This window comes from Macaca fascicularis, chromosome 9 (genome assembly GCF_037993035.2).
Source record: "Macaca fascicularis isolate 582-1 chromosome 9, T2T-MFA8v1.1".
In the NCBI taxonomy this organism is placed as follows: domain Eukaryota; kingdom Metazoa; phylum Chordata; class Mammalia; order Primates; family Cercopithecidae; genus Macaca; species Macaca fascicularis.
Genome location: NC_088383.1, coordinates 53,886,315 through 53,912,112, shown reverse-complemented (window position 1 = coordinate 53,912,112; position 25,798 = coordinate 53,886,315). Strand labels below are relative to the sequence as shown.

At 38.2% G+C, this 25,798-nt stretch overlaps 1 pseudogene; it reads right to left on the bottom strand.

The window, feature by feature from the left end:
- Positions 1 to 18,516: 18,516 nt before the first annotated feature.
- On the bottom strand, positions 18,517 to 19,357 carry LOC102126064 (prohibitin 1 pseudogene; annotated as a pseudogene).
- Between the last annotated feature and the right edge of the window lie 6,441 nt (positions 19,358 to 25,798).

Genomic DNA, 25,798 nt, shown 5'->3' with positions numbered 1-25,798 from the left:
TAATTTGCATGTTTTTTTCTAATTCATATTTTCATGCCTTATAATAAAGTGTAGCTACATGTTGAAATAATTTAAGAATAAAAACAGAAATCAGAAAACTTTGTAAAGAAAGAGATAACTTTAATAGCCCAAACTGTGATAGAGCATTCTCTGTCCAGGCACTGTCCTAAGCACTTTACCTGTATTATTTCATTAAATCCATTTAAGAACCCTATGTTATGGTGCGGGTGCTATTATTACTATCTCAACTTTACAGACGAGGAACCTGAGTCAAAGAGAAATTAAGTAACCTTCTGGGAAGTGATGATGTCAAAATTATATGCACATAATCTTGTTCCCAGGTTGTTCCCTTCACCAAGAGGATGGTCTGCTACTGTCAGAGATATCAGAAGTCTTAGGTAATATAGTTCATGTGTTTCAGAATTGCATTTAGCTCATTTTTTCTTATTCTCCAAGGAATAAACTCTAAACATAACAGAGGGATCAGGGCTGGCTTCATGGGCATACAATGTGGGCAGCTGCCTCAGGCCCCAAACTCAGAAATCCTAATGCTCTGTGTTATCATCTTGAAATTCTTAATAATTTTTGAACCAGAGGTCTTGCATTTTTATTTTGCACTGGACCCTGAAAATTATGCAAGTGTTCTTGAAAAAGATGTAAAATATCCAAGGAAGCATTTCTCAAATATATGGGTATTTATTTTTGGAATTGTGGGTAATAATGACTATGCATTTTTTTTTTTCCAGAGAATGAAAAAGCAAGTTCTTTCATGTAGAAATCATTATAGAAGTCAAAAATCATACATTGGATGAGATAATCAGGGTAAGACCTTTGTGAATGCAAGGATCCCAAGGGATTAGTTTCCTAAAAATATGTATTCCAAAAGATGTATAAATTAATAAACAGCATTTTTTTTTCTTCTCTGGCTATGCTGGTGGGAGGGAAGACATGGGTCAGCTACTCAAGTCAAGGAAAAGCCCCTGAGGCTTTCTGTTGCAAGAAGGAACACTATGAAAGTTCTGGGTCATGCAGATTAATCAGGAAGTAGTGTGATGGGGGTTGCTGAGGAGTAGGAGCCAGAAAGTAAAGAGAGAACTAGGGTTGGGTGGATGAGGCTTTCTAAAGGGGTGGTTGGCAACCAAATACCTGGGGCTTCCTGAAGGTACTGTAATGAAAATAAGCTACATCTGATGACTAGCTGACTATAGAGACAGCAGGAAAGCTGGGTAACTCGGAGATCTCCGGCCAAACCAACATGGAAATATGATGGTACCTTGGAAAGCAATGGAAGTTATTCTACTGTATTCAGTGCTGAGCATGTCTTGTCTCATTTGTTCCATTGTAGGACCCCTAAAGGCAGGTTCTGCTTTGTCTCTGCCACTCCTCATGCCTGGCACAGTGCACCTAACAGAGTATAATGGAAATATCTCTTGTTGTAGTTCACAAAGTGTGGCAATGGCTCTGTTCAGTAACCATGAGTGCCTGAGATCAGTAACATCCATCAATGAGATCCAAGAAATACCATGTGGACAGGATGGTACAGACCCCACAGACAAATCCAAACCCACTGTGTTGGTGACTCTTCCCTCTTGTGGAAATCCTATATATTTTTTGGAGTAAGGGTTATTTATTACTGACTGTGAAATACAGTCATGCAGCTCATAATGATGTTTAGCTCAACGATGGACTGCGTATAGGATGATAGTCCTATAAGATTATAATGGAACTGAAAAATTTCTGTTCTATCTATTCCTGTATCTCTCCTCTGTCTGGGTATGTTTAGATAGACAAATACCATGTGTTACAATTGCCTGCAGTATTCAGTACATACAGTCACACGCTGTACAAGCTATAGCCTAGGAGCTATGCCCCACAGCCGACATGTGTAGTAGGCTCTATCCTCTAGGATTGTGTAAGTGCACTCTGTGATGTGCACACAACAAAGAAATCATCTAAGGACACATTTCTCGGAATGGATCCCTGTTGTTGAGCAGCACATGACTGTACTTCAGATATCTGTAGGCTAACAGAGATACTTGGAAGATAAAACATGAGAAAAGAAAAATATTTTCAAAAGAATTACTGAGTCACCACACAATCGTTTCCTTCAGGCACTGTTTTAACAAATCCAGATTAGAGATTTGGCCCTACTACAATGGATTTATCATGGCTTGATGCTATCTGTAGCAATATTTTGGAACCTCAGATGCACATAAATAAGCTAATAACAATTTTTATTTCTTGGCAAGTATGACAATTATTGAGACATTGTCTCTTGGTTCTGAACCCACCCTCGTTTTTTCTCACCATTTCTTGTGGTGCGGATAAACCCATCCGTCTATCTTTGCAAGGCTGGGGCAGGGACTTAGAAACTGCGTTGTTCCTTGGCCAGCGGCTCCCTCTTGGGCTCTGCCAATAGATGAAGCTTCAGGAAGGCTGTAGAGCTGGAAAAGAAGATGTGCTTCCTCCTGACTGCTGCTTCCTTTCCTATCAGGGTAATCCCAGTCTCAATTCTAGGTGAGCAGTGATAATAAATTCCAATTAAATATTCAATGGATGTATGGAACTCTCTACCCAATGATTATGGAATCAACATTTTTTCTTAAGCATACATGGAAAAATATACATACATATATACACACACACACACACACACATATATGTGTATATATATTTAAGTTGACCAAGTGTCAGGTTTTAAGGCAAGTTCCAGCAAATTCCAGAGTTTGTAACATTCAGAAAAAATCATCTGATGCAGAAGCAACTTCATACATTTTGTAATAAAAATAATAATATCCACACCCCCCAGAAAAACTTCTAACTACTTCATGGGTCAAAGAAGACATGGAAATATTTCAAAGTCTGAAAATTAGTAAAAATAAAACAACATATCTAAACTTATAGTATCCAGTGAAGCATGACCTCAAAAGAGATATAAATTTTACTCTTTATATTAAAATTAAAAAGCCTTACATTATTGATCTAAGTTTCTTTATTTTATTTATTTTATTTTATTTTATTTTATTTTATTTTTTGAGACAGAGTTTCTCTCTTGTTTCCCAGGCTGGAGTGCAATGGCACGATTTTGGCTTACCGCAACCTCTGCCTCCCGAGTTCAAGCGATTCTCCTGCCTCAGCCTCCTGAGTAGCTGGAAGTACAGGCATGCACCACCATGACTGGCCAATTTTTTGTATTTTTAGTAGAGAGGGGGTTTCTCCATGTTGGTCAGGCTGATCTTGAACACCCAACCTCAGGTGATCTGTCTGCCTTGGCCTCCCAAAGTGCTGGGATTACAGGCGTGAGCCACCGCGCCTGGCCAAGTTTTTTAAAATGAGCATCAGATCAATAGAATAAAGTCAAAGACAGCAGAAGAAAATAAATAATAAAAAAGCCAATATTAATGACAGAAAAAGCAAATATACAATAGGTATCATTAATTAAATCAAAATTACGTTTTTTACCAAACTAATGAAATAAGCAAACCTTTGATGAAACTGATTAATATGACAAAAATAAGACAGTAAGAAAACAAATGAAAAATAAAATGAGGAGACACTTAAGAGACTGAAAATATTATAATATTATGTACAATTTTATTACTTTTTTAAGCTTAGTTTGCCATTGATGAAGTTTCCCAATTACTCAATCTACTTTATTTGAGGAATTTAAGAAGTATTTCTTCTTTATGTACTCTTTGTAGACATTTTGTGGAAGACGGGAATTGAAAGTAAAACATGGGTGTAGTGTTATTTCTTTAGGAAGATTTCCCAATTACTCTATCTACTTTATTCATTTAATATATATTTTGAACACCTCAAGGCACTGTTCTGTACTTCAGGGATTCCTAGTGAGCAAGTCAGAAAGGTCCCTGTTCTTATGGACTGTATATGTCAATAAAGGGGAGACAGAGAAATAAGATCCTTTTGGAAGGTGGGAAGCCATGAAGAAAATAAAAAAGAGTGATGTCATTGTGGATTATGGGGGCTACCTCAAACTGAGTAGTCAGAAGATTCTCTTAGGTGGAGATATCTGTGCTAGGATGTGATGGGCAAAAGAGATCCATCTAGGAAAATATCTAGGTAGTATATTATAAGCCAGTGCTGGCCAGTAGAACTTCTGTGATGAAGGAACCTTGTATGTTTGTATTGTCTGACATGGTCACTACTAACTACATGTGGCTGTCAAACACTTGAAATGTGGCTCGTGTGACTGAGGAACTAAGTTGTTAATTTTTATTTAATTTTAATTAAATTTAAATAGTCATATGAGTATGTCAATAAATATAAAACCTTAATTAAAAACACATTTGTAGAGAAATATATTTGCTAAACTACTCATAAAAAAAGAGAAAGATTTAAAGTATATCTTTATTTAAAAATCTTCCTAGAGAAATAAGACCGGGCCCAAGTGTCTTACTTTCAATTCCAATATTTTGCAAAATGTTCAAAAAGAGTAGATAAAGAGGAAATATTTTTCAAATTCCTTTGACAACCAAACAAGAACCACATAAGGAGAGATTGTATAGACTGATTCCACTCATGAGCATAGAAACAATATTCTTAACGTATTAGCAAACTTAATTGAGTAATTATTATAAATGAGATAATGACTCACATGGATTAATCCCTGGAAAGCAAGTTCAATCAATATTTACTGAATGCTACTGTGAGTAATATTGTCCTAGGTGCCCGGAAATGCTGCAATGAACAAAATGAACCCCCTTGCCTACATGGAGCTAAGGCAGACCGTGAACCCATAAATACAATCCATAGTCCAGCCCCGCAGGATAAATGCTCTGGAGAATAATGAAACAGGGGAGACAAGGAAGGTTGGCCCGAGATGAACCTACAAGGAAAGGGTTGGCCTGAGACGATCCCACTGAGAGAGCAGCATCTGATCAAACATCTTAAGGGTGTGAGGAACAGAGCTTGTGTGGACAGAAGAGGAAAGAGCCTTTTGGGCAGAGGAGTCGGTGTGTTTGAGCGGCAGCAGGAAGGATATGGCAGTGCATTTGGAGCTAAGTGGACATGAGATGTCCAGGAAAAGATCTGGAGGTGACAAAGAACAGGTCACATAGGGCCTTGCATTTCAATGCAAAGAGTGAGTGTATCAGTTGGGAAACCACTGGAGAGTTGAAATTTTAAAAAGACATCATGGAACTTGATTTAAAAAGGATCACCCTCCTGCTGTGTTGAGAATAGTCTGGACAGAAGCAGAGAGAAAAATGAGGAGGTGAGCTTATCCAAGGAGGAGGAGACAGTGGAATGTGAGGAAGGATTCAATGGCACAACAGCTGTGACGAGATCATCTTCCAGATACATTCAGGTGGAATGGACAGGAGTTGCCAATGGAACTGCTGTGGAATCAAGGAAAGGCCAGGGAGAGCTCCAAGGCTTATGGCCCCGGTAACTAAAACAATGGAATTGACATTTCTGGAGATGCTGAGATTGTGGAGGAACAAGTGTGGGGAGAAAGTCAAGCTCAGTTTTGGACGTGTTGGGTTTGAAGTGCTTGTCACACATCCAGGGAAGGACGTGAAAAAGATGGCTGGACAGAAGGGTCTGGAAGTGGGGGCGGAGGTCTGGTAAACATTTGTGAGAGCTCAGTTTACGGATGGCAACTAAAACTAGAACATGGGTTTAACACTTATCCCCAAACCTGACCAAGGTTGAACCAAAATGGGAAACCACAGACCAGTCTCGTTTTCGGATGCAGATGCAAAAATCCTAAATAAAACAAAATCAAACAGAATCTAATAGGATATTTTTAAAAATCATCGTAGCAAAGAATGATATAGTCTATATATGTGATGGGTTCACTGTTGGAAAAACATTTATATAACCCATCATACTATCAAAACTAAGAAAAAAAAAGTCAGTAAATATCTCCACTATGCAGAAAGGCATTTGACAAAATTTGAAACTCATTTATTACAAAAACTAAATTCTAAAATTCTAGTAAAAATTCTAAAAGATGTATGCCCAAAGGTCTTTGTTGTAGCATCTTGTTTTTAAAAAGACACAAATATCCATCAGTAGTTTGTTGATTGAATGAACTATATTTCACACATATTCTGCAATTGAAAAAATACAAGAATATCCCTATATACTGCTACAGAGCAAATGTCAGGGTAGATAGTTGAGAGAAAAAGAAAATTTAAAAAATTATACGTAGTATGCTACTATTTCTCAAAGAAATAGGAGTATATAAATACACGCATTTATTTTCCCATATTAAAATTAGAAGAATTTTTTTTTTTTTTTTTTTTTTTTGAGAAGGAGTCTTGCTCTGTCACCCAGGCTGCATGCAATAGCGTGATCTCAGCAAACTGTAACCTCCACCTTTCAGGTTCAATTGATTCTCCTGCCTCAGCCTCTGGAGTAGCTGGAACTACAGGTGTGCACCACCATGCCTGGCTAACTTTTGTATTTTTAGTAGAGACGGGGTTTCACCATGTTGGCCAGGCTGGTCTTGAACTCCTGACCTCAAGTGATCCACCCACCTTGGCCTCCCAAAGTGCTGGGATTACAGGCGTGAGCCATCATGCCCAGCCAAGAATTTTTAAAACTTAAAAAAAGTACAACTTACTGTGAGGGAGAGAAGAAACAAAGTTCAGGAGACAAGGTTAAAATCTACCTGCCTAGAAGTCTCTTGTTTTCACCATGACACATGTATACCTATGTAACAAACCTGCACGTTTCTTTTTTTTTTTTTTTTTTTTTTTTTTTTTGAGACGGAGTCTCGCTCTGTCGCCCAGGCTGGAGTGCAGTGGCCGGATCTCAGCTCACTGCAAGCTCCGCCTCCCGGGTTTACGCCATTCTCCTGCCTCAGCCTCCCGAGTAGCTGGGACTACAGGCGCCCGCCACCGCGCCCGGCTAGTTTTTTGTATTTTTTAGTAGAGACGGGGTTTCATCGTGTTAGCCAGGATGGTCTCGATCTTCTGACCTCGTGATCCGCCCGTCTCGGCCTCCCAAAGTGCTGGGATTACAGGCTTGAGCCACCGCGCCCGGCCAAACCTGCACGTTTCACATATGCATCCCAGATCTTAAATAAAATTGTAAAAAAAAAAAAGAAAAAAAAGAAAGTCTCTGGTTTTATAAATTTGCCTTTGACACCATGTAAATGTTTTGGAACATTTACAAAACAAAATTATATTTGGAAAATAAAAAAGCTCTGAAAAGTGAAAGCAAAATAAAACAACTGTACTTAGCTATGTATTGCACTGGTGGTCTACCTGTGCATAGAGAAACTATTTCAAAAACTTTAAAACACAGTCATTTAACTTTAGTGGGATAAACTCTAAGGACAAAAAGATGCAAATAAAAATCTTAGACAGGTTTTAGGAAACATATTTTTTGTGGTAGTGTTGCTGTCTGTTATCTGAAGATTTGTGTCCACCATACATGGTGAGATAAAGCAAATGAATAGTTATCTTAGTTCATTGGTATTCAGCATTTCTGTCTTGAGTACAAGAATATATTGATGAATTTTAGTGAATTTGAATTGGTAGAACTTGCCAGTTAATCCTTCTGGATCTGGTGCTTTCTGTTGCGGAATGTTATTAATTATTTAATCTATTTCTTTAATAGATACAAGTCCATTCAGATCATCTATTCCTTGTCGTATGAATTTTGGCAGACTTTATCTTTCAGGGAACTGGTACATTTTATCCAGATTATCCCATTCGTGGGCACAGATTTGTTCATAGTATTCCTTGATTCTACTTTTAATGTCTGTGGGATCTGAGGTAATGCCCTTCGTTTTACTTATGATATTAATAATTTGTGTTCTCTCTATTTTTCTTTTTAGTTAACCTGACAAGGGGTTTATCAATTTTATTGATATTTTCAAATAATCAGCTTTTGATTTTGTTGCTTTTCTCTATTGATTTCCTGTTTTCAATTTAATGGATTTCTGCTCTGATTTTTCTTCTGCTTACTTTCAATTTAATTTGTTCTTGTTTTACTAGTTTCCCAAGGTAGAAGCTTATTTTATTTATTTTAGCTCTTCCTTCTTTTCTAATATATTCATTGAGTACTGCAAATTTCTAAGCACTGCTTTTACTGCATTTAATACATTTTTTAAAGTTTTATCCTCATTTTCATTTACTTAACAATATTTTTAAATTTCTGTTAACATTTCTTCTCTGATCCAAGTGTTATTTAGAAGCATGTTGTTTAATCTGCAATTATGTGGGGGGATTTTCCAGCTATCTTTACTGACTTCTAGTTTAATTCCACTGTGGTCTGAGAGTGAATATTGTATAATTTCCATTCATTTAAATTTGTTAAGGTGTGTTTTACGGCTCAGAGTATGATCTATTCTTGTGAATGAATGATCCTTGTGAGCTTGAGAAGAATGTGTATTCTGTTGTTATTGGACGAAGTGGTCTATAGATACCTATTATATCCAGTTGATTGATAGTGTTGTTGAGTCCAACTCTGTCCTCACTGATAATTTACCTGCTGGATCTGTCCATTTCCAATACAGGGGTGTTGAACTCCCCAACTGTAATAGTGGATTAATCTGTTTCTCCTTGCAGTTCTATCAGTTTTTTGCCTAACATATTTTGATTGTCTGTTGTTAGGCACATACATTTTAAGGATTATGCCTTCCTGAAGATTTGACCTCTTTCTTATTATCTAATGCCCCTCTTTATTTCTGACACTTTCCTAGTTGTGAAGTCTGCTCTATTTAAAATAATTATAGCAACTCCAGCTTGATTAATGTTACTACAGTAATCTCTTTCATTCCATTTGCTTTTAATCCATATGTGTCTTTATATTTAAAGTGGGTTCCTGTGCATAGCTTATAGTTGGGTTTGTTTTTTGATTCACTCTGACAATCTCTCTTTTCTTTAATGCCTTTAGACCACTGACATTCAAAGCAACTATTGATGTGGTTGGTTTAATATCTACCATATTTTGGCTGGGTGTGGTGGCTTACACCTATAATCCCAGCAGTATGGGAGGCCGAGGCAGATAGATCACTTGAGGTCAGGAGTTTGAGACCAGGCTGGCCAACATGGCAAAACCCTGTGTCTACCAAAAATACAAAAATTAGACGGGCGTAGTGGGAGTGACTGTAATCCCAGCACTCAGGGGGCTGAGGCAGGAGAATCGCTTCAACCTGGAAGGCGGAGTTTGCAGTGATCTGAAATGGTGCCAGTGAGCTGAAATGCACTCCAGCCTGGGTGACAGAGTAAGACTCTGACTTAATAGTAATAGTAATAGTAATAATCATAATGATAATATTTGCCATATTTTCTATTCGTTGCCCTTGTTCTTCCTGTTTTTTTACTCCTTTTTTTTTTTTTGCCTTTTATGGCTTTAATTGGGCATTTTATATTATATATATACATATATATATATTCCATTTTCTTACCTCTCTTAGCATATCAGTTGTACTATTTTTTTTTTTTTACTCTTTTTAGTGGTTGACCTAGAGTTTATAATATATGTTTACAACTAAGCAAGACCACTTTCAAACAGCACTACACTGCTTCATAGGTAGTGCATGTACCTTATAATAACAAAATAATTCTAATTCCTCCTTCCTGTTCATTGTAACATTTCTGTCATTTATTTTGCTTATATAGCATCATGCATGTATATTTTATATATCTATATTTTCAAATACAATTTTGCTATTATCATTTTGAATAAACTGCTATCTGATAGATCAACTGAGAATAAGTAAAATAACATTTTGATTTTATTTTCACTTATTCTTTCTTCACTGCTCTTCTTTAAGTATATCTGAGTTTCCAACCTGTATTATTGTCCTTTAAGGAACTTCTTTTAACATTTCTTGCAAGGCAGGCCTACTGGCGACAAATTTCCTAAATTTATATTTCACTGAGAAAATCTTTATTTCTCTTCCACTTTTGAAGGTTGATTTTACAGGGTACATAATTCTAGGTTGGTGGGGTTTTTTCTCTCAATATTATATATTTAACTCACTCTCTTCTTGCTTGCATGGTTTCTGAGGAGGACCAATTAAAGTTTCAAGAGAGCATTGAGTCTATTTCATAGCAAATCTAATGTGAATGAGTCCAACCATTAGGTTCACGGGAAAAATCTTACTGCCTTCCTTCTACCAGGCACAGACAGGTTGCTCGGCTTTCATTTTTGTCTCCTTTACTACAGTAGTCATGGAGTTTAAGCAGTAGCCTTGTTGACTCAGCAGACATTTGCTGATGTCCTGCTGGGTGCCTTTGCTGGGAGAGGGGTGGGGAAGCACAGAGTTGAATGAGGCCCAGGTCCATCTGCAAAGAAACTCAGCAGAGTGCGGGGGAAGCAAGGAAGAGCCACAAGGGAAAAAGCCGTGCCAAGTTAGGTAATCACTCACTGATTCATTCATTCATTTAACTAACATTCATTGAGCCCTTTCATGTGTCAATCTCATGCTGGACTCCAGGGACAATAGATAAATATAAGATTGCTCATCCCTTCAAAGACTCTCAGTTAATTGAGACATATGCTTAAGAAGAAAGTTGCAACACAATGTGGTAAATCCAGTGATAAAATTATCCAAAGAATATTATAGATATAGAACAATATCTAATCTAATGGAGGAAGGGAAAGAGCTGAGAGTAGAGATTTGAGGAAGGCTCTGAGTTGAACATTAGACAATTAATACAAATTAAACAGGTAAAGAACACAGGAACTGCATTCTAGACAGAAGGGACAATGTGAAAAAGACACTGAGACAAATGAACAAAAACAGCAGAAACAACTTCATTTGATTAAATGCTGGGACACCATCCAAAGAGCTGAAGTTGAAGAGTGACATAATCTGATTTGAATTTCCCAATTAACATTCTGGAGGCCATGTGTAGAATAGTTTGAAAGAGATCAGAATGAAGGCTGAGAAGAATAAGTTAGAGATAAGATGGAGAGCTCATTTCTAGATATGTGGCACTTGAGGGGACTAAGAAACACCACTTAGGAGGTGAGCAAGAAGGCAAGCATTGAGTCAGGTCTGAGTGTGAGCACAGCTACCGTGGAGATTCTAAATTGGATTGCTGCTGGGCACTGGGAGAGCGCTGCAGGGAAAACTCTTGCTGAGGTGGGTTACGTTTAGGGTTTGCCTAGAACCCAAGACTGGGAGTCTACGAGGGATGAAAAGACATGGTACCTGGGATGATACATAGTCATCTTGGCCCTGCATGTCGTCCTCGTGGTTGGCAAGTCTAGCAGAAGGCAGTTTCAACATGTTACAGTTCAGATTTTCACTTTCTCCCAGCAGAGCATGGTTAAGCAGAAGCAGCACATGTCTGAGCTAGATGTAAATCAAATGCAAGGTGGTTGACAGGGGATTTTGGTCCAAATAATAGGTCAGACCCTTTCAGGCTCCATAAAAAGAGTCATAAAGATCAGTATCTACAAAAACCTGAATTCCATTTTCCACAAGAGGAAATGTGAGATCCCCTGGGGCCCTAGTCAGCTTCATTTTATTGGTGGACAGATGGGGAGGGAAGGGGATCATATCTCATTCCTTCAGTAGATTATAGAATCCAAGAATCATGGAATCACATGGCTAAAGGGGATGTTGGAGGTCGATTTACCCGACCTCCTTTCAGAAACTAGAAATAAATCTTCACTAGCAACATTACAAGAAGGAATTCCTTCAGTGTCCCTAGTAGGAATCAGGGCCAGCTAATGTTCTGGGACCACTTTGGAGACATGGAGGAAATGAAAAGGCCCTCAGAGAGGCAATGAAAAACACTGCATTTAATTATATCAATGAGGAAAAAATGATCTTGGCAATAAGGCTGCTCCATTGTAAGCTGGGCTACATATAGGGTTGGACAAAAAAAGGCTCTGGATTAAGAAGTACTTAGTCTAAAGCAGGAAACAAGAATGGGACAGTGGTTATCATCATACTCCATCCTTTCTCCCTGTATTTGCAACAGTAAGCGTGGCAAATAATGTTTCTTATATTAACAAGAACCCACTGAACACTTGAACATTTATTTCTCTACAAATCATCATGAAACACAATCTGTGTCTAATAAAGCTAAGACTCAGAAAAGGTAAGTGATATGACCAGGTTCATGCGGTTAGTAGGCTGAAGGGTCTGAAAGCAAAACCCAGTGTTCCTTGTGGCATAATTTCTTCCAGATTCTGAGCACCCCTTTTATAGAGAAATGTTTTTTAAAAATTATTTTTAGTTTGGTAAAATACATGAAACATAAAATTTGCCATTTTAATGTACAATTCAGTGGCACTAATGACTTTCACAGTGATGTGCAACTATCACCACTACCTATTTTCAAAATTTTTCATTAGCTCAAAACAGAAACTCTGTAACCATTAAGCAATGACTCCCCATATTGCCCCTTCACTCATTCCCTGATAACCTCTAACCTACTTTTTCCACTATGCATTTTCTTATTCTAGATATTTCGCATAAGGGAACTGCTATTGTTTTCATACTTGACTCTTCAAACTTCATGTTAAAATTTTACCCCCCATTGTTGGAGGTGGGGCCTAATGGGAGGTGTTTGGGTCATGGCTGAAGATTCCTCATGAATGGCTTGGTGCTGTTCTTGACATGATGAGTGAGTTCTTGCTGTAATGGTTCCTGTGACAGCTGTGAGAGCTGGTTGTTAGAAAGAGCCTGGAACCTCCCCCGACCCTCCATGTGATCTTTATATGCCAGCTCCTCTTTCCCTTCCACCATGAATGGAAGCTTTCTGAAGCCCTCACCAGATGGAGATGCTGGTGCCAGGCTTCTTGCAAACTCTGCAGAACTCTGAGCCAAATACGTCTCTTCTTTATAAATTACCCAGTAGCCCCAAGTATTCCTTTATGGCAACACAGATGGACTGACGGGAACCATACACTATTTGTTCTTTCATGTCAGGCTTATTTCAGTTAGCATTGTGTTTCAAAGTTCATCCATGATCTAGCATGTATAAGAACTTTCTTCAGTTTTTATGGCTAAATAATATTCCACTGAATATATATACCATTTTATGCTTATCTGATGGACCCTTAGGCTGCTTCCACCTTTTAGATATGGTGTATAATGCTGCAATGAACATTGGCATATAAGCATTTGACTCCCTGTTTTTAATTGGTTTAGGTATACACTTAGCAATGAAATTGCTCAGTCATGAGGAAATTATATGTTTAGCTTTTTGAGGAACCAGACAACTGTTTCCCATGGTGGCTGCTGCACCATTTTACAGTCCAGCTAGCAATGGATGGGGGTTCCAGTTTCTCCACATATACTTGTTATTTTCTGTTTTTCTAAATAGTCATAATAGTAGGTGTGATGTAGCACCTCATTATGTTTTTGTTCTGCATTTCCCTAATGACTAATGATATTGAGAATCTTTTGAAAACTGTTTATTGGCCATGTGTGCATCATCTTTGGAGAAATACCTGTTCAAATCTTTTGTCCATGTTTTAATCTGGTTGTTTGTTGTTGAGTTGTGGGAGCTCTTTAGATATTCTGTGCATTCACCCCTTATCAGATATTTGACTGCAAATATTTTCGCCCATTCTGTGGTATTGAGTAAAAATATTGAGTAAAAATATTTTACTCTGTTGATAGTGTACTTTGATGCACAAAGGTTTTTAATTTTGAGGAAGCCCAATTTAACTATTTTTTACTGACTGTACTTTTGGAGTCATATTCAAGAAATAATTGCCAAATCCAATGTCATGAGGCCTCCCCCTTTGTTTTCTTCCAAGAGTGTTATAGTTTTAGCTCTCAGAGTTGGGTATTTGATACAATTTAATCATTTGGTATAAGGTAAGAATTCAACTTTATCTTTTCACATGTGTATATTTGCTTTTCCCAGCACCACCATTTGTTGAAAATAATGGCTTTTCCCCAATGTATAGCCTTGGTACTTTTGTTGGAAATAATTTGATGATATATGCAAGGATGTTTTAAACGTCTGTCTATTCCATCTGATTGGTCACCATGTTAGCCTTTAGGCCAGTCAAACACTATTTTGATTACCATAATTTTGTAGTGCTTCTGAAATCAGGAAGTGTAAAACCTCCGACTTTGTTCTTCTTTTTCAAGACTGTTTGATATTCTTTGTCCCTCAAAATTCCATATGAATTTCAGGATAGATTTTTCTATTTAAGCAAAACAAAAAAAAATCATTGGGATTTTGATAGGGGTTGCACAGAATCTGTACATCACCTTGGGTCATATTGATATCTTAATAATATTAAATTTTCTAATTCATGAACATGAGATTTCTTTCTATTAATTTGTGTCTTTAATTTCTTTCAGCATATCTTACAGTTTTCAGTGTACAAATCTTTTACCTTCTTGGTTAAATATATTCCTAAGGGTTTTATTCTTTTTGATGCTATTGCAAATGGAAGTGTTTGCTTAATTTCTTTTGAAGATCATTCATTGTTAGTGTATTCAAACACAACTGAATTTTTTTTTTTTTGGTGTGCTGATTTTGAACCCTGCAACTTTGCTTAATTCAATTAATTCTATTTTGAGAAAAAATGTAGAGTCTTCTACGTATAAGATAATGTCAACTGCGAACAGAGATAATTTTACTTATTTCTTTCCAATTTGTATGCCTTTTATATATTTTTAAATTTATTTATTTATTTATTTATTTATTTATTTATTTATTTATTTATTTAATTTTTCTCACTCTGTCACCCAGGCTGGAGCACAGTGGTGCGATCTCAGCCACTGCAACTTCCGCCTCCCAGGTTCAAGAGATTCTCCTGCCTCAGCCTCCTGCATAGCTGGGGTTACAGGCGTGCACCACCATGCCCAACTAATTTTTGTATATTTAGTAGAAATGGGGTTTCACCATGTTGCTCAGGCTGGTCTCAAACTCCTGACCTCAAGCCATCCACCTACCTTGGCGTTCCAAAATGCTGGGATTATAGGCGTGAGCCACCACATTTGGGACAGTATACCTTTTATATCTTTTTCATGACAAATTGCTCTGGCTAAGACTTTGAGAACTATGGTGAAAGTGAGCATCCTTGTCGTGCTCCTAATTTTAGAGGAAAAGCTTTCAGTCTTTCACAATTTAGTATGATGTTGACTGTGTATTTTTCATCTGTGCCTCTTTTTATGTTGAGATAATTTTCTTCTATTCAAAATTTGTTGTGTGTTTATTACAAAAGGATGTTAAATTTTGTTAAATCCCTTTTTTCCCACATCCATTGAGAAGTTTTGTGTGGCTTTTTTCCCTTCATTCTTTTAACGAAGTGTGTTATAGTGATTGATTTTCACGTGTTGAACAATCTTGGCATTATAGAAATAAATCCCATTTGGCCATGGTATACCATTCTTTTAAAATGTTGTTGGATTTGGTTTGCTAGTATTTTCTTGAGGGTTCTTGCATCTTTACTTATTTACTTATTTATTTTACCTTTTTTTTTTTTTTTTTTTGAGACATAGTCTTGCTCTGTCACCCAGGCTGGAGTGCAGTGGCGCGATCTCGGCTCACTGCAAGCTCCGCCTCCTGGGTTCACGCTATTCTCCTGCCTCAGCCTCCCCAAGTAGCTGGGACTACAGGCGCCCACCACCACGCCCGGCTAATTTTTTGTATTTTTAGTAGAGACGCGGTTTCACCGTGTTAGCCAGGATGATCTCGATCTCCTGACCCCGTGATCCGCCCGCCTCGGCCTCCCAAAGTGCTGGGATTACAGGCATGACCCACCGCGACCGGCCTTATATATTACTTTTTAAAGGGAGTCTCACTCTGTTGACCAGGGTGGAGTGCAGGGGCGCGATCTCAGCTCACTGCAACCTCCGCCTCCAGGGTTAACGCGATTCTCCTGCCTCAGCCTTCTGAGTAGGTGGGACTACAGGTGCCTGCCACCACGCCCAGCTAATTTTTTGTATTTTTAGTAGAGACGGGGTTTCACCCCGTTAGTCCAGATGGTCTCGATCTCCTGACCTCATGATCCGCCGGCTTTGGCCTCCCAAAGTGCTGGGGCTGCAGGTGTGAGCCACTCCGCCTGGCCTTGCATCTGTATTTATAAAGGGTATTGATCTTTACTCTTTTATGATGTTTTGTAATTAGGGCAAAGCTTTGTAATCAGGGTAAAAGCTGACTTTATATATTAAGAAATATTCCTTCCTAGTTTTTTAAGTACTATGAGAAGGATTGATTTTAATTTTTCTTTAGATAGTTGTAGAATTCACTAATTGAGCCATCTGGTCTTGGACTTCTTTTTTTGAAAAAAAAATTTTTTTTGAGACCCAGTCTTGCACTGTCATCCAGGCTGGAGTGCAGTGGTACAATCTCCGCTCACTGCAGCGTCTGTCTCCCAGGTTCAAGTGATTCTTATGCCTCAGCCTCCTGAGTAGCTGGGATTACAGGCATGCGCCACCACATTGGCTCATTTTTGTATTTTTAGTAGAGATGGGGTTTCGCCCATCTGGCTGATCTCAAACTCCTAACCTCAAGTGATCTGCCCACCTCAGCCTCTCAAAGTACTGGGATTACAGGCGTGAGTCACTGCGCCCCACCTTTTTGAAGGTTTTTGGTAACTAAGTCAATCTCTTTAATTGTGTTATGTATCTCTTCAGATGCCTCTTTTTTTGGGAGTTCAATTAATTTTATGCTTCTGAGAATTTCTTTATTTAGGTAATCAAATTTTTATGTACAAATATTTATAATATTCTTATATAGTCCTTTTAATTTCTGTAACTTCAGCACTATCTATACTTTCATTTACAGTTTTAGTTATTTGTGTCTCCTGTCTATTTTTTGTTGTCAGTCTTGGTAAAATTTGTCAATGTTGTTGATTTTTTTCCAAGAACCAACTATTGTTTTCATTGATTCTCTGTATTTTTTCCTATTCTTTATTTTATTTATCTCCACTCTAATCTTTATTATTATATTTCTTCTCCTAGACTTCAATTAATTTTCTCTTCTTTTTCTTATTCCGCAAAGTATACAGTTAGGTTGTCAAATTGAAATCTGTTTAAATGTAGGCATTTATGGTTTTAGATTTTCCTATGAGCACTGCGTTTATCGCATCCCATAAGTTTTGGTGTGTTGTGTTTTCATTTTCATTCATCTCTAAGAATTTTCTAATTTACCTTGTTATATCTTCACGGACCCATTGGTTGTTTAATAGAGTGTTGCTTAATTTCTTCATATTTGTGACTTTCTAAGTTTTCCTTCTGTTATTAATTCCTGACTTCATTCCACTGTGGCTAGATAAAATACTTTGTATGGTATCAATGTTTTAACATGTCTTAATACTTGTTTTGTGACATACCATATGATCTATCCTGGAGAATAGACTATGTGTACTTGAGACATAGACATATTTTTCTGTTGTTGAGTAAGGTGCTCTCTATGTCTGTTAGGACTAGTTGGTTTATAATATCTTTCAGGTATTCCATATTATAATTGATCTTCTGTCTAGATGTTCTATACATTATTGAAAGTGGGTTATTGAAATTCCCAACTAATATTATAGAACTATTTTTCCTTTTAATTCTATCAATGTTACCTCTCTCTTTCTTTCTCTCTGTCTCTCTCTCTCTCTACACACACACACACACACACACACACACAGCCCTTTGAAAGCCCTTATATATACATAAGGGCTCTTGTTTGGTGTACATATGCCTATAATTTTTTATCCCCTTTGTTAGCTGATTGTTTTATCTCCTTTGTCTCTTATAAATCTAGAGTGTCTGTAGTATAGGCTTCCAGCTCTGTTTTGGTTATTATTTATGTGGGATGTACTTTTCCAGTTTTCATTTTAACCTGTTTGTGTTTTTAGTTCCAAATTGAGTGTTTTCTAGATAGCATATAATTATATTACTTTCTTACAAAATTCATTCTGCTAATATCCACCTTTTGATTAGAGGGTTTAATGCATTTACATTTACTAATAAGGAAGGATATCTGCTATTGTTGTTTCCTGTATGTCTAATACATTTGTTCCATTATTCCATTATTGCCTCATTTTAGGGTTAGTTACATTTTTAATTTTTCAATTTTAGTAAACCAATTCGATTTTCCTCTCCTTTACTTTTGTGTATATTGTTGAGATATTTTATTTTTTGTTACTATGGGGATTACATTTAACATCCTTAGTTTGTAACAATATACTTTGAATTGATACCAACTTAACTTTAATTGCATACAAAAACTGTGTTCATGTACATCTCCGTCTTCTCCTTTTATGTTATTGTTGCCACAAATTACATCTTTATATACTGTGTGGCCATAACATAGATTCATATTTTACACATTTGTGTTTATATCATTTAATAAACACAAAGTGGAATTATCAGTCAAAAAATAATAATACTGGTATTTATATTTACCCTTGAAATTACCTTTACTGGAGATCTTCATTTATATATTTATTTTTTAGAGATCTGAAGTGATTTTACTTTTACTTCCTTCACTTTAAGTCAATCGTGGCATTTCACAGTGATTTCTGGGTTGGGGGCAGAAGGAAGGCAGTATTAACTATCCAGGCTGTGGCAAAGTTGGCCCACGCGGGTGCAGGCAGGGTAGGGGGTGGGAGCCCTCACTGGGGCGGCTGGAGGAGCTGGGACTGCCCTGCCAGAGGTAGGTGATGTTTGGAGAGCGAGAACTTGCATGTGATGTCCTCTGGGGCTTCCAGTTGGCGCAGCTCATCAGGCCATCCCCTGCGGTGGCCAGTGAGTTGGCCATCATCAGCTCGGCTGCTTGGGAGTTGCCCTTGGCTGAAACGATGGCCGCCTTTTTCTGCCGCTCAGCCTTTCCAGCACAAATCTGGTCTTCTCTGCTTCCTGCTGAGCCACCTGTTTGGCTTTCACCGCTTCTGTGAACTCCTTTTCTAAGGTCAGTCCTGTCAAGGACACGTCGTCCAGGATGAGCCCAAAGGTGGCTGGCTGCTCGCCCCTTAAGGTCGCCGCTCACCTGCCTGGAGACCAGCTCTCTCTGAGTGGATAGTTCTCCAGCATCAAAGCAGCCACCACTGACTTGAGGATCTCGGTAGCGATGGAGGGCAGCACACGCCCATCATAGTCCTCTGCGATGCTGGTGAAGATGTGAGGAAACTGGCTAGCGAAGGGCAGGAAGAGGATGCTGCAGTGTGATGCTGACATTCTGTAAAGCTTTGCTACCAGTGATGATTGGCACATTACATGGTCGAGAAGGGCAGTCAAAGATAATTCTACCACAGTGTCCTGTACTCCATGGAATCGGTCGGAGATGACAGCTCTGTGTCCAGCATCCACATTACATAAGGCAGAGTTCACCAGGCCTCCTGCAACAGCTAAGGCCAGGCCAAACTTTCCAATGTACTCAAACACTTTGACAGCCATGTTTCCTTCTGCTGGGCCCTCTCACACCTGCTTCCACTCTGACCTCCACATGAATTCCCCAGCCGCACACACCAGATCTTTATTTCTTCATACAGCTTTGATAATTATCTAGTGTCCTTTCACTTCAAGCTGCAGAAATCTCATTAGCGTTTCTTGTAGGACAGGTCTAGTGGTAACAGACACTCTCACCTTTTGTTTGTTTTGGAACCTCCTAAATTCTCCCTCATTTTTGAAGGACAATTTTGTCAGATATAAAATTCTTGATTATCAAGGTGATTTTATTTTAGCTCTTTAAATGTGTCATCCCAGTGCCTCTGGGCTATATGGTTTCTGAGAAAAAATTATCTGTTAGTCTTATTAGTGAGCCCTGTATGGTCATTGATATGTATGAGTCACTTGCCTTTTGTGGCTTTCAAACTTCTTTTTGTTTTTGTTTTTTTGACTATTTGATTATAATGTGTCTCACTGTGGATAACTTTGAATTTATCCTAGTTGGTGTTGATTGAGTGTCTTGAATTTGTAAATTCATATATTTCATCAAATTTTGGAAGTTTTCAGTCATTAAAGAATTCAACCTTTTTGGCCCCTTTCTCTCCTAGAACACTAATAATGCATGTCTTGTTTCCCTTGATGGTACACAGTTCACTTATGCTCTGTTCATTTTTCTTCACTATTTTTTATTTTCTCTTCTCAGATTTAATCATTTTTGATTGTCCTATCTTTGTTATTTCTTCTGCCAGCTCAAATCGGTTCTTGGACTCCTCTAGAGAATATTCTATAGATAGTGCTTTTCAGCTGCAGACTTGCTATTTGGTTTTTTAAAATAATTTCTATCTATTGATATTCTCCTTCTGTTTATATGTTGGTTTTCATTTTCATGTTTTCTTTAATTCTTTTTCTATGTTTTCCCCTAGCTTTGTCAGCATATTCAAAGCCTTGCTTTAAAGTGTACAAGTAAGTTCAATGTCTGAGCTTTTTCAGGGATAGTTTATGTTGATTTATTTTATTTCTTTAAATTGGCCATACTTTCTTGTTTCCTTGACTTGTGATTTTTTTTGTTGACAAGTGGATATTTGGATATTACAATGTGTTCTCACTGGAAATCAGATTCTTCCCTTTCTCCCGGGTTGCCTATTTTTTTTTTCTTTTTTTTTTTTTTTTTTTTTTTTTGTTAAAGGTTGTAGTATTCCATTTGTTTAGTGACTTTACAAAACTACTTTTACAAAGATTTTATTTCTTGTTGTGTGTGGTCACTGAAGTCTGTATTTCTTAGCTTCTGTTCACCCTGCACATTTTCAGAGATTTCTTTGTATGTTAGGAGCTACAACAAGCTAAAATTTCCCACCCTTTTCAAAGACTCTCTCTGTGCCAGGCAACTTCTTCTACACTTGGCTAGCTTACTCCTTGCCTAGGGATCACACTAGGGTGAAACTTTAGAGTTGCCATAGGTCTTTGGTGACCCTTCACCTTTCCCTGTGCATGCAAATGGCTTTTGAAACTCCCCTATATACGCGGCTACTTTTTAATGTCTTAATTTCCCAAAGAAACTCTCCCCAGCTTTTTTCTTAGGGCTTAGGTGGTCTATTGTATGTTTCAACCATATTTTTTTGGCCCCAAGCAAATGATGAGTATTAATTTAGCTTGCACTGTTTTTGAGTGATGCCCACCACTTTTCTGGCCTGACCTCTGAGTTAGGCAAAACAGAGACAAGCACCTTGCATTGGTATTTTAGGTATCTCCAGTCATGGTAGAACAGAGATAAGCAATAATTTGTTAATAAGATCTGTTCTTTCTTTGGAGTCAGAGAACAGGATCCCACACTGGAAATACATGCTGCTGCCACTTCAACACCACTGCCATACTGGGAAGGAGATGGAGTTTCCTATCACGCAGCTCTCCTATCATTTTTAAGTTGCTTTTTTTCCCCTTAGATCAGCATTCTATCGGTTGCTGTAACCCTTTATTTTTTTCCCCAGAGTTCTAACAAAGTAACAGTGAAGATATGAAATCAGCCTAGTTGTCCAACAACAGATGTATGAATAAAGAATATATGGTATACATACATCATAGAATACTATTCAGCCAAAACAAAGAATGAAACCCTGTCATTCATATAAACATGGGTAAGACCAGAGGACATTATGTTAAGTGAAATAAGCCAGGAACAGAAAGTTAAACAGATCACATGTACTCACTCATATGTGGATGCTTAAAAAGTTGATCTCATAGGAATAAAAAATAGAGCAGAGGATGCCAGAGGCTGGGAAGGGTGGTGAAAAAGGAGGCAGCAGGAGAGGTTGTTAAAGAATACAAAATTACAGCTACACAGAAGTCATAACTTCCAGTGCACTATACCACTTGAGGATGACTCTAGTTATCAATAATATATCGTTTTAAATAGCTAGAAGGAGGACAGTGAATGTTCCCAACACAGATAAATGATAAATGTTTCAGTTGTGGATATGCTAATTACCCTGATTGATCACTGCATATTATATGTATCAAAATATCACTGTGTACCCCATGAATATGTACAATTATTGCCCAATTAAAAAGAGAGAGAGAAAACAAAAAGTTGGCTATGGACTCTTCTGCTTGTTTTTTTGTTTTTGAGACAGAGTTTCGCTCTTTTTTGTGCAGGCTGGAGTGCAATGGCGCAATCTCGGCTCACCGCAACCTCTGCCTCCCAGGTTCAAGCAATTCTCCTGCCTCAGCTTCCTGAGTAGCTGGGATTACAGGCATGTGCCACTATGCCTGGCTAATTTTGTATTTTTAATAGAGACGGGGTTTCCCCATGTGGGTCAGGTTGGTCTTGAACTCCTGACCTCAGGTGATCTGCCCACATCGGCCTCCCAAAGTGCTGGGATTACAGGCGTGAGCCATCACGCCCGACCCGCTTCTGCTTGTTTTTAATGTTCTCAAGGGGACATGAAGGCTCAGCGATGCCTACTCTGCGATTTCGCTGATGTTGTCTCTTGAGAAGGTAGTTTGGAATCATATACTTTATCTGTATGAAGGTCTGTGCACATGATGAAAACCTCACTTTTGAATTAAGGGAATTAGTTTATAGTATCCTGTTTAATTCTTCTGTAGTTGAGATTTTCACTAAAATGTAATGCTACCTGATATTACATGATAATTAACTGCCATGTCAAGATTTTATTTTTTACTTAGACATAGAATTTGAGAAACCAAAATGATTTTTGAAGCTCTAATACAATGCCTGCCTTGTTCTCAGCCCTCTGACCATATTATCTGCTGTATTCTCACCAACTTTCTAGGAAGATATAACATGACAATAAATTTGACAGTGCCTTCTCAAGTGCCAGTCAGTTTTCAGATCTATCATTTCATCACAAATCATTTGCATTTTCAAAATTCCTTGGTTAATTACTTAGTGTTTATCATATTTTTTCTCTATATCGTGTGGCACCATTGACAAGGATTTTATTGGGCTAATTTTTCTCAAAGAAGAAGAATACGTAGCCACATACACCAAAACCACAGATAATCCAGCTGTAATTTTGAGTCCCTATTGCCAAGATAAGGCTTAATGTCAAGTCAAAGAACAATGAACCAAAATATTTTTTAAAAAATAATTGAAGTAATCCTACTGTTTTTTACAAAGACTCACGATAAAATCTACTTAGAATCTTCTCACCTTTGCTAGTCTCAAAAATCATCCCCTTAGAAGGCAACTATACCCTCAAATTCCATTTCTTCCCCAAATTCAAGCCCTCTAAAAATTGACTCTCTTAAATCCAGCCTCAATGATTCTTGAATCAATCCCAACTCCCTACCTCCCAGTTTATATTATTTTTTATCCCTGTGGAATAATCTCATCCAGTATAACTTTTACCATCCTCCCCCTCCATTCTGCCTAGCTCTAGTTCCTAAGAGTTAACTGAGCAGCCATGAAGTCTTCCTTAGAAGGCCAAGGAAGAGCTCTAGAATGGGCAGGCTGTGACTGTGTGCTTTCTAACAATATCCAGCCCCTTCCACACGTGCTTGGTCCTGCTCTTGAGCCAGCTCTAGCCTGTACATTTTCACAAAGACTGTAGGTCAGTCTCCCTGGTGATGGGACTGGAATATGGTCATCCATGTCCTCAAAGCTCAATGATCAAACTACAGCTGCAGGAGCTCTCTGCTCTTATTTTTGCCATTATTTCTAACAATCGTGTGGAAATTCCTTATTCCACTGTAGGACATATTCTGTATCCAATTTCCTGTAAGCCCCACGTAAAGTCTCATCTTTGGCAAAAGGGAGAAGAAGAAATTCCTGAACTTGTCTCCCTTGATAGCACCTGCACTGCGGGAGCCATCTCTAACTATGCATACTGTCACCTCATTGAGTTTTGGCATCAGGAAACTAAGTTCACTTCCAGATCATCTTAATTGAGCTTCTTTGGAAGTGTTGAGGGAGGATTTCTGAGCAAGTAAATAAAATTACACAATGAAAATGAACCCACCATGGTGAAGCTGCAACTTTCCCATCTACTCTTGGGGATTCTTATCATACAAGTTTCAAGTTTTCCTAGAGGAATAATAATAGAAACATTTCGTTATTCCCAAAATTATATCACTTTTAAAAATGTCAAATGCATTGTTTCTTTCGCTACCTTTTGAACATATAACCCAAGATAATTTCCTATCCCTTTTCTCTATTGCCTCCTTTGAACCCAGTAATGAGAACTGTAACATCAGTAATTATTTCTCTATACCATCTTATTACATGCTTAGGACTCAGAATAGATATAGAGGATACTTGTCTGTAATGTGTGTCCAAGAATTCATGTTCTGGCTGTGTTAGCCTACCTTAGAATGTAGGGTGCTGTTTTGTGATGTGGGTGTGTGGTATTCACTAAGGAACTACTTGGAAGGTGAGACCTCAAAGGACTGCGTTATAATCTACCTCTACATTGAGTTATTTCTTCATGCCTATTTCTGTCACTGTTACTGTCTTCTTATTTGCAAAAATGGGAAAAATACTACTAGCCATACCTATCTCAGGGCAGTGATGATTAAAGGAGAGGACATACAGGAAGATACTTCAGAAAAGTTTACTCTTCAATTTTTTAATACTCTCTACAAATGTATGTATTATTTATACCAAGAATATATTCAAAGCTCTGCTGTTCTAGTTAGACATTTTCTAAGGTATTATCTCTCTTCCGGAATGGTGGTGTGAGGAAGCTCTGTCAACATGCCTTCCAATGAAACAGTTACAACTGTTGAGAGTATTTTAAAAAGCAACCATCTAAAGTCTTTTGAAATTGTTCTTAGAGCATACAGCAAATGAAGAAACACTTATTGAAGCAGATCTACTAAATTTCAGCTAGAACAGTGAGAGCCTGTGACACTTGAGTCACCACCCACTCCTTCCCCTTAGCTCAGTTCTCTATGGGAAGCTGTGGCCAAGAAGATGGGGCTCCCTTTACCCCAGCTTCCAATCAAAGGCTACAGTATTTCCCTGGAAAGAGCAAGTTGCCAGCAGTTTTTATTACCCCACTCCCATTTGTGTTGTAGAGAATAAATTCCATGTGAGCGTGACTGAGAGGGCAATAGCTCCCTTCCTCCACCAAGACTGCACTTACAAGATAGAGGCCCTATCTCAGGCAGAGGAGACCAAGAACACTGGAGTTCCATACTATGCTCACTCAGCAGGCTCATAGGCAACACTTTCACACTGGGAGAGGCAAACTGAGAAGACCAGAGACTACTACCCAGTGCTCTGCCTCTGAAACAGTGTGTCACTCAGAAAGAAGGGTGACACTGTGCTTGTTCCCAGCTCCAGGACATTGATTCAGAGACGGTTTCCCAGGAGAAGGCAGGCCATAACAACAGAACTCTCTGAAGCTTTCTTCAAAGGAAATGAAATTATTTTGGAACTGAGTGTGGGGAAGCTAAGGCAATTGAGTAGAGGGTGATGGCTCTATAGAGCAACAAGCTAAGCCATACACCAACTAGTTCATCAGAGACAACTGGGAAACAGGCAGACAGGAGAAGGCCCCCAGGAGTCAAAAGAAACCTCAAAAACTACCCCAAGTTTTTGGCCCCAAAGGGGCCCAAAATAATTAAATCAGACTATGAAGCAATTTATACCCCAGACATTGTTGAGAACAGTAGAAAAATTCTGCAATTAGTGAAGGCTAACTGCTGACTGTGGTACTAACAGAAGCAGACAACTTAGCACACAGGAGCCAACAGGAACACTACTAAAATCTATTATCCCACAATGTCTGTGTGTATCCCTGGACTTCACTCTCTGAGAAACATCACAGGTTTCACACTGTGAGGAAGGTAAACTTTACTGGAATAGTCAAGTCACTAAACAGATAAGCAATAACAGCAGTCCTGAGAGAGGGATAGGTGAGTATTCAGAGGGCTTCAGTGGCAAATCAACCACGCATTTAAAGAAGAAATAATGTTTTACTCAATGCACAAATTCCTCTACAAAATAGAGGAGGAAGGAACACTTCCCAACTTATTTTATGAGACTAT